Genomic DNA, 11033 nt, shown 5'->3' on the forward strand with positions numbered 1-11033 from the left:
GGACAATTTCCTCATGCACTTAGGTTTGTTATACTTCAAATAAAACAATACCACCATATCTGAAGCTTACATGAGGAATAAGAATAATAATAATAATAATGCTAATAATACAGTAAAATAATAAAATAAGATAAACAAAACTCACAAAGGATCGAATCCATATCATGTGCAGTATCTAGAATCTTATGCTCGGCTACTGCCATTCTTAAGATACGTGGAACTTCCAGACTCGAAAACTGAACACTCAATTTCAGAGGCTCATTTTTCAGAAACACTTTAGAAGTGGGTCCTATTATTTGAACAAGACACTATTTGTGTTTAGGGCTACATGCTCATCAAGTTTCGTTCAAATTGGAAAGGACAATGTATGGCCATCTTTTTGTGAGTATACCAATTCTTATTAAGATCACCAAATTTTGTCTTGTAATGCTTAGATGATATTCCAATCAAAATAGCACAGAATACCAGTTGCTGTTGTTTCTAGCCAGAGCTTGGTGTCTTTGATTGGTTCCAAGTCCAGATAAAGAGGGGGATTGACAGTAAAATAGACTTTTGTTTATAAAAATTATGCAAAATCTGACTACTCTCTGTAGAGGAAAGTGACCCCATTTTATATGGAAATAATACATCGGAAGAAGATATTTAATATTTATTATATTTGCAATCTTATTTATAATATAAAGACAAGCTTTCATAAAGCTATATACAAAAATGCCAGAAAGTTGAATTGCTGTTTCTTATAGAACATTACAGGAGAATATTTGAACTTTATATATACATTTATGTGCTAGTGAATATGTTTATTCCAAACTTGATCATCCAAATATATAATTTTAATTATTTTCTGTAATGTACTTAAAAATTATATAAATTAAGCATGCCTTAAATTTTTTATATCAAGTTCTAAAAGTGTAATTAACATGTTGTTTATTATTTCTAAAATTATACTTTATCTTTTAAATTATTTTAATATAAATAAAGAAGAAAATACTTATAAACAATGTACATTAGAATTTCTATTATATTTAATATTAATTAGTTTAGATGTTACTTATGAAGAAGCATCCAGTTCTTAAGTAAAATTGAAGAAAATTTTATAAGTTAAGTAAAAAAGTAAAAAGAAATATCATATATGTTTTCGTTTGAAGACAATAATATGAATATTTTATTAAATTATTTATTTAAAAGTAAAAAAATAACTTTAAAAGTTGATTATATTGTATAATTTAAACTATGTAAGTCAGTGGTTCTTAATGTTTTTTAATCTCATATTCTCTTCATCTTATGAAATATCTAAAAATATTTAGAAGTAATGTATTGTAGAAGCTTAAATTTTGAATTGAAAATATTAAAAATAAGTTTTTTTTTATAAATGAGAAATGTTTTCTGTTTATCTTCAATTCATTTACATTCTAGATCAGGAAAAATGGATTGTTTATGATGACTTTGACTTAACTACTAAATATTTTAGATACAAATAATCATTTTGCAATAATTATATTTTACATAAGGGACTGTCCATTAATTACATGTATGATTTTTGAGCCACTTGATTCCCCCTCTCCCTGTTGTTTATGATGTACTTTTAGCAAACCTCCATCTTTTAATTACACATACAGTAGTTTATGGACTCATGACATCCAAGAAATGACAGAAAAATTCTGCAAATATTTTCTAACTGATAGATGATTTAAATGACTAGGCTTATAAAAACAAATTAAAATGCTACTAATATACCACTGAAAAAAGCCCATGTAGAAAATGTTTCAACTCTTCCCCCTTCTTTATTGTATGTAATGATCTATCTTTTGTGCCCCCACCTCCCTTAAATTGTACATATAATTAATGGATGACCTCTAAGATATATTATAATTTTAGGATAAAACTTTTTCTCTCTCTCGAATTCATTTAAGTTACTTGAGAAGAATATTTTCAGTTAAGAACCACTGGTTTAATAAGTTTCTCTACAGTCAAATTGTTATGAGCTGAATTTATGAATCACATTTAATATCTTCTAATTTTTTTCTTAAAATTTATAATTTAATTGCAAGCTATTTAAGATAGTTATTTCTATTAGAAGTTATTATTTAAAATACTATCTATATTAAGATTAATAAATATAATTTAAAAGATTTTTTTAAATAATTTTCTCTCAACTCTTAATACGATTAGAGAATAACATATATAGATGTATTCAAGTTTCTTCAAACAGGAAAGAATAAGCAACATGTTAATTTTTAACATTATTCTAGAGAACACATTATTTGGAAGTGATCAAGGGCATGCTTGCAGCAATCTTGTGGGATAATTATTTTATTACATTTTTATTTTTCAATTATTGATTATAATTTTGAAAAATAGATTAAATATCATCATTATATAAGTCTAAATTTAATACACATACTCCTCTTTAGCAAGTATCAAGGTTTATAGTGTGATATTATATTATTATTGATCTATATAGAAGAAACATGCAGTATTATTAATTAATAATTTTGATATATTATTCATATTAACTATAAAATAATATATTAATTTGTGATTCTGTAGATACAATACAATTTTACTTACCAGGATTTCACAAAATGTGGCTAATATGTTTAGTGAATACATTATATGTCAGAATAACAAGAAATAACTTATGATACAATTAATATTATACATAGCTATATAGTATTATATAGCATAAACTAAAATCATATTTGGAAAATGAAAACTCAAAATTGGTGAAATTTTAGTTTTTCTTTTCTACATATGAAGTAGACCTTTTATTTTATAATAGTAAAGATGAGCTACTAAAAATTACTCAATGAAATTTAATATTTTGATATATCAATAATATATATTTAAATAATTATCAGAGATTAAAGTATTAACATTTTAAGATTCTTAAATACTTTCCTTGATTCTAAGACACTTTTCTATCCATTTTTGCATGTGTGAAATAGCTGTGTCTAATAATTGAGTGTGTATCACATTTACAGTCCAGAATAGCAATCAGCAGTCTTTGTAAGTGGATCATTGATACAATATAATACATTATGCACCAGTAATAAACAGTTTTGTCTATACTTCTTGACTGTATTAGTTCAAAAGAGCTTTATTGGTAATAAGCATTTAATTTAAACTCTTTTTAATGTGTAAAATGCTTTACAGATGACATTAAGATACAACATTAAAATAAACTCTTATTGTATATACAGAAGAGCATGAAAATAAAACTGTTGAACTTTAACTATTTTATGCATTTTAAACTTCTTGTGTCTTAGAATTGAGGAAAAGTAAATACATTAAAATCTGAGTACTAGAATCAAAATTATAAATGTACTTGTAGGTTCCTATGGACTAGTTACCTCATAATAACTATAAGAATATGCTCCAATAAACTACATTCTATTTAAGCCAATTCTTCTTTATATTTTAAGTTTTTAGTGAAAAAAGCCTTAGTTCAAGCGAAAGTTGTTTTTGTTTTTTTAAAATTTTACTGTTTGTTATTATCAGCAACTTTATTAATAATAACTAGTAGTAGAAAGAAAATAAAAAATTACAGACAAATAAAAAGAGTTTAATTAATTAGATTATATTTAACAGTTATTTACTTTGAGAATCAGATAATTGAAAAAGATCTATGCAAATTTTTTGCAGTTTATAAAGAAACAATATACTATAATTTTTCAGAAAATTCTCTTTTATGAGATAACTTAAAAATTTTTAGGAGTGATCTTTTATATTAGGAAATCAATATAACAATATAATAAAGATAATTGGATGAATGATTTAGCATGAGATGGAGATATAATTTGCTCCTTATTGTTTTCAATATCTGTGTTTGAAATAAAGTATAGAATTATTAGTAGTATAAAAATTAGATTTGTTAACAATGTTTAGTATTTAAGTATCTTGTCTTTTATTCTTGATAATAAATCAATATTGCAGCATGCATAAGTTATAATAAATATCAAATTATAAATATGAGTGAATGTCAATGCAATTAAACAAATGAAAATAAATGTAGAAAATGAGTAAGATGCATATTTCAAAAATGAAATACTAGAACAAGTAATTATAGCCTGTCAGATGGTTTAGGCAATTAAGACATCAGCCTATTGCTCTGGGAGACCCAGCTTTGAATCCAAGTGAGTAATCCCAAGAATTTTTCATGAAAGGGGCACAATAAGGTCTCTGTCATTGTGTCCCTGGCATGTCATCCCTTGTTCAAAAAGTTTAGGACATTGACAATACACAATGATCAATGTTAATTGTGCCACTGTTAGTCCCCCTTTCCTCTCAATGCTCTCTTACCTGGCACCAATAAGTTATTCATTAGATGAACTTAGCACTTCTGGCTTTCATTAGTCCCTTTTCGTTTGTTTGTTCTAGTAAATGTGACAAGAAACTTCAGTAGAGAAGAATAGATCTGGACTGAACTGAAAGCTTAAGAGAGATCCCTTATATCAGGGGTGGCCAACAAGTTGATCACGATCGACCGGTCGATCACGAAGCCAATTTTGGTCGATCGTTCGAGATGTCTTGAATTAATGTGTTACACTTGTAATCGAACGCAACGCGCAAACACAAATGTAGTGATATTGGACCACCGCATCCTCCCTCAGATGCGGTTTTGTCGGTCCATGTGATATTCATTTGCGTACAGTTGTAAAAGGGAAATAAGAAATGTAGACAAAGGATCGTAAAACCAAAAAAAAAAAAGGTGGGAAGAGGACAGAGGGAGTGGTCGGGACACGGTAGAAAGAGGAAGGGTGAAGTGGTGGTCCCCGAAAGTGACAACGTTGAGTTTCAATTTTTATTCTGTTTACAATGTAAGTACCTTTTCTTTTGTGTTTTAAATTAAATTGTGGCTTTTCTTACCTATCTAAACATAGTATTTCACATCACCCCCTCGCCACTTAGACTAACCCTACGACAACAAGTCGATCGCAACACATTTTTAAGATATAAAGTAGATCTTCTGTACATAAAAGTTGGCCACCCCTGCCTTATATCATGCATCATCTGGTTAATTTATGTATTACTAAAATTACACAATAGTATCTTTAAATGTTTTTAAAACAACAAACACAATAATGTAATTATTCACAATTTGTTCATCAAGATCATAGAATTTTTGTTTTTTTTCCACATTATTTGTGGAGAGCATTCTTAAAGAACAATAAAAACAAAATTCTTTTAAAAAATATTTTCTGTTAGAGACAAATACATTGTAGTGTCAGTCTATTGCTTGAATGTTTTCTTTTCAAATCTCCACAGTTTATCTGTGAGTGTCAGTCTCCTTTCTTTACTCATGATTCCATCAATTATTAATTGCCTGGATTGTCCAGCTGGCCAGCCAAAGCAACTATGGCATTTTTGTGGCTTTATTTCACAAAATATGGTTCACAATGTTTTTCATGCTTAAAACAATTCTTTTAAAAAATATATTTGACAGTAAATTTAGTGTTAATTTTCATTTATAATGTTTCCATATCAACTGTGATTTTAATTGCTGAATTGTTTTAGCATAAACATATCTTCTGTTGCTGAAAAAGATCAAATTGGCTTTGTAACATGGCATGTTTATGCAATGTTAAAGCAGACTTCAGATGCACTATGGGCGTATTTGCATGCCCATCATGCATTTGGCCAAGTCCACAAGAGCTATTGTGTGGTGAAGAAGAGGCTCATCCAGACTGGTGCTTTTATCTCTGCTACCATCCAGCTATCAGATTGCATTGATGGAAGGAAGAATATAATGCAACATATGTGATTTTCCAAGAAGGAGGCTTTCTGGGAGGATTTTAGATATTTTCCAGATTTTCTTTACACGTCTAAGTCCACATGGCCAGCTTGTAGGTTAGGTGCAAATCAGCATGTTAGGTGAATGGAAATAGGGGAAGATTAAACTGAAATATTTTTTCTTCGGTTTCCCATTGATCATTCATGTATTGGACGATCTTCCAAAGAGGAATGCCTCCTGGAAGGACTTTCTATGGGAAACTGCTCATATTTAGGCATTAGACATATGAAGAAAACCCAAAATACTCCATATGGCCAAGACCATTGGTCAAATGTAAACCCTGACCAACTGCTGGTGTTCAGTGGTATTATCCACTTGGTGATTTACAGATTAATTCAGTTATGGAGCAGAAGTAGCATACTTATTCAGTTTGATATAGGCATTTGACTTGGAGTGAGCTATGACCAATTGTGGTCAAGTCCTATTTCAACAATGAAGGCAGATTATGTCTAATCTGTGGTTTAGGTGAGATATCTCTGAGTAACTTGTGATTTATGTCTATATCTTGCATCTAATCCTAGGACCACCTCTGATTTTTAGTTTCTACCTCTGGTAAGAGTTCATCCATAACCCATGCATCCTATTTTACTTAGTTTAAACCCTTCTATCTTCAGTGGCCAAATGTGGTCTCTAGCCCATCTCCCAAAAACTAAATGGAAATTTTCCAAAATTGGAGAGGGGTCTTAAAAGTTACATTATGCATTGAAACAAAAATATACTGGGGAAGCAAAATTTACTAATACAAGTTACACTTGGAATATACTTTTGATGCCCATGGGTTACATTGGACAATGTGGGAAAAGGTGTATCTTCAGTTTGAACTATAGCTGTTCCATTTTTATTAATTTTCTCCAAATCTTTCTGAAAACCCAATCCTCTGCTGTCTATGCAATTCTCCTCTTCCTCCTCCTAATTTATACATACGATCATAAAAATATCTATTAACTAATTTTATTATAGCAATGGCAGCCATAGGATTTATGAGGCCTAGGCAAAATTTATTTTTAGGCCCACTAAAAGAACAATAGAGAAGAGAGAGTAGATTTATTTAGGTCTACAATAATATGAATATTTTTAATATAGAAACAGACAGTAATCCACTCAAGGGTAATGAGAATGTGTACAATGGTTTGGAAAATGGAATAGGTTTGCAGAAATTCATGTAAACACTGTTATCCTGGTATTAGCATATCTAAATTCATCAATTAGAGAAGAAAAGTCCAGTTCTGCAGTAATATCTTTTTCAATGGACAGGACCAAAAGTGAAGTCAGCAACTTGATTAATAACTACTTACGAACATTTCTGTGGATGCAATGGACACCGATTTAACTACTAAAATATACTTCCAAATTTTCCAGGTTTCTTCGAACACAAGGTCCTATGTGTCAGCTTTATGTAGGGCTGCCCATTCTCCACAGTCAAATTCCTTAAATTATTTTTTAATTTGAAAAACTAATTTCAATATACCAGGACTGACTAACAATCATGATTGACTAGTGGTCATCCTTTTTTGGTTAGTTGCAGAAAATATGACCTGTTAAAATGCCATAAACATTATGGAATTAATATTCCATAATAAAATTATTAAAATTAGATCTCTCACAAGGAAACTGTCGGAGTGTCTTCTAGTAAATTTTAATAAAATTTAGTTAATAATTATGTTAAAAGTATACAAAATTTTATTAATTCTTCAACCATTTTTGAAAATTCCAGAATTTATTTTAAATGTAATATCGCCGTCTTCCTCCGCGACTCTTTCACTTCTAAAAATTTGCGTAATTGTGTTAAACTACTATAACGTAGTGCAACATTTAATTGCTAATAACTCTGATCAACACTTTTAGTGAATGCTACAAATTTAAAATAGAGTTTGTATACTTTTAACGTAGTTATTAACTAAATTTTATTAAAATTTATTAGAAGACACTCCGACAGTTCCCTTGTCAGTGAAAAATGTGTCTTAACTATTTGCTATGGGTGGTAACACTCCACAAGATAACATGCAGTGTATACAAAGAAACGACCATCGACACACAACCTAGAAGTGCTCTATGTTATTTTAGAAATTGTTTTGTTGTATTCTAAGCAATTTCAATCAAATGCAAAATGAGTGAGCCAGAGGTGCAAACTTTGTCATACAAATAAGGAAATAAAATTCTTATTTTTCATCTTAGCAAAAAAGTGTAGTTTAATTTAATTTATGCATTCCAAATTATTTCCGTTTTGGTAAATGTACTAAATATTTACAAAAAAGAAATAATGTTAAATTACCATGCAATAAATAAGGTTTCTCAGTATAATTTTATTAGGGTGGGTTATAGAACAGATGTGAAGGCGATCACTGGTGCTTTTAACTCATGAAAGTCGATCACACCCTTAATATAAGTTGGCCAGTCTGCAATTTGCCAATGTCGGCATTAATGTTTCACAAGTTGTTTAAAGCACCTTGTGTTTCTGTTTGGTCCAAGTGCTGGATAGAGGGTATAGTATTAAAAATAGCACTTTCACTTAACACATCATATATTATTAAATTACCCAATTTCTTGCAAATCAGTATATATATATATTTANCATAGAAATGAATTCTATTTTCATTTTTCTTGAAATCATACACACAATGCTTTGCAAACTATTGGATGTATGTGTTGGAAGGTTTAGGAGATGCAGGTGTCTACTATGTTATTTTTTGACTGAAGAAGCCTCCTCCCTTAAACTGATATATATGATTTATAGATAAACCTCAGTTAGGATTCATTTATAAATTAGATTTGAACCACTATTTGCTTTGAAAGTAAGGACTTGTTTCTTATGTTTATTTATACTGTTTATAACCATTTAATTATTTTACACTTAATTGTATAAACAAATATAAAATTGCAACGTTTAACAAAGATAAAATACTTTGCTTCTGTTATTCATCCGTCGTTTGCTCCAGTTGACAGTCCATAATTTCACAAGCACTGTCAAGTGGAGCACATGACAAATGAATAATGGAAGCAAAGTATTTTATCTTCGTTAAACGTTGCAATTTTATATTTGTTTATACAATTAAGAATAATTAAATGTAATACTGTAATACCGTCGGCCATATTTTATATTTACTTAAACATGTTTATAACCAATTATGGTAATTTTTGATTAAATAGTGGCAGAAAGTTTGTAATTCAGTTTATAGTTTCAGTGACTTAAAATTATGAGATTTTTAATATTGTTACATCAAAAATTTAAATTGCATATAATCACTACAAAGTCAACTTATATTACAACTTTTCTACAACAAAACTCTTCTTCAATTGAGTATTCAATGTAATTTTGTGGATCAAAGTGTAGAATAGCATTAAAAATGATGGATATTAGCTTCTGAAATAAATACTTTAAGACGATGAAATATTGGTGCTCAACGTGAATATTTTCCGGCATTGTTATCTAATTTGATGGCAGTTACATTATACAGTAGATCCCCCTATAAAACCGTTTCCTATAGTTATGATTCCTATAAAAATTGTGGCAGTATCCGTAAACAACAGTAAAAATAACTCCTATAATACGTAAAACGTCATCGGGCAGCCGAACTACTTACCCGCCGTCCGTAGCGCCACGCTACGGACGTTTAGGCGGATAAATTGAGTTTAGTATCGTCTGTTCATATAATTATATATAAATTAGGTACTGTACATATAATTATATATTAATTATATATAAATTAGGTACTGTATATATAATTATATATTAACTTAATTTATTGTAACTTTATTATAATTAAATATATATTTTTCGCCGTCTAGCGTCACGCTACGGCGAGTTAGGCGACCTATCGTCTGTCCAGTACTGTAATTTTATACATTTCTTGTGAAAGAAACATTTCTTATTTAACGGCCATAAAAATTATTTATATTAAGGATGTCTCCAAAGGTCAACGAAGTTTTCGCAGAAAAATAATATCAGAAATCGCGGCCGCGGTTTGATGCGCTGTTCCGCGACGAAACCAAGCTTTAGCAACGGGCGTAGTCGAACGGTACACACTCGGTAAGCAATCCTACAATTTTTTGTTTATAACGTAGTTTATACGGATTATTTTCAAAAAAATATACGTATTTTGGAAATGTTGAGTCGAATTAGTCTAGAATCGATTAATTTTATGAAAGAAAACCTTTCAAACAGCCGTAGTCCGTAAACTATGATTCCTACAAAATTGATTCATAAAGAACGGAACGTATCTACCATCTTATAGGGGGATCTACTGTACAAATCTTATGAATACTATGTACCAGTACCTTTTACAAAAGTTGCAGTGGAAACATTACAACTAACAAAATTATCCAAATTGGTAAAAACCAAATTATGTACATAAATTAACTGTAGTTTACAGGAAATTGTTTCTTATTTTAAATCGCTACACAGATAAGAAATCGTAAGCATTACCAGGATGTCCAACAAACCTGGAAACTGGGAAGTGTCAGGGAATTTGGTATTAAACCTGGAAAATGAAAAAATTATTGTAGAGGGTATAATGAATGCTTTGTATAATGGAAAAGGTAATAACAGAAGCAATTTGAATGCACTTGTTGTTTCACATGACAAGTATGATGATTTAAATTTGTAACCAGCATGCATAACAATCTTAAGTATAATAATTACTAATTTTTACTCCTCCGTTTCAAGAAAAAACAAAAATTTGAATTATGTGACTAAATTGTTTCATGAAAAAAAGATTACGGTTAAAAACAGAAAAAAAAGATAAATAGTCTTTCATAAGTGCCATCTTGAGGGATTCATAGATAGCAGCTTGAGTTATCATCTGTACAATTATGCCTTAAGATGTATGATATTTTGGGAGTAACGCATATTTCAGAAATTAAGTATTGAAAACATGCAAATTGCAATCACCATTTTTGTATATATTGCCACTTTGTTGATATTTTGTTTTTTTCCCCTCTGCTAAAAGCTGCCAAATTTTTGGAATTTTTGCTTAGATACTACTGTATATTCTCAATTATAATGAATGCCTTTTTCATATTTTTTGCGATAAATAATATGTAAAAATTTTAATAGAGTTGTAAATTTTAAAATTTACTTCTATTACTGAGTTCCAAGTTATCATTTGTATTAATTGTTGGAAAATGTAAATAAAAAATATACTACGTGATCTAAGTAGAAGTACAACATGTGCAGCTAAAAGTTGGGATTCTAAAGTGTCAAACAACCAAAAACATCAGAAAAATTAAAATGGTACTGCAT

This window comes from Centruroides sculpturatus, unplaced genomic scaffold, assembly GCF_000671375.1.
Source record: "Centruroides sculpturatus isolate CEXI.00-Female unplaced genomic scaffold, Cexi_2.0 scaffold628, whole genome shotgun sequence".
Classification (NCBI taxonomy): Eukaryota; Metazoa; Arthropoda; class Arachnida; order Scorpiones; family Buthidae; genus Centruroides; species Centruroides sculpturatus.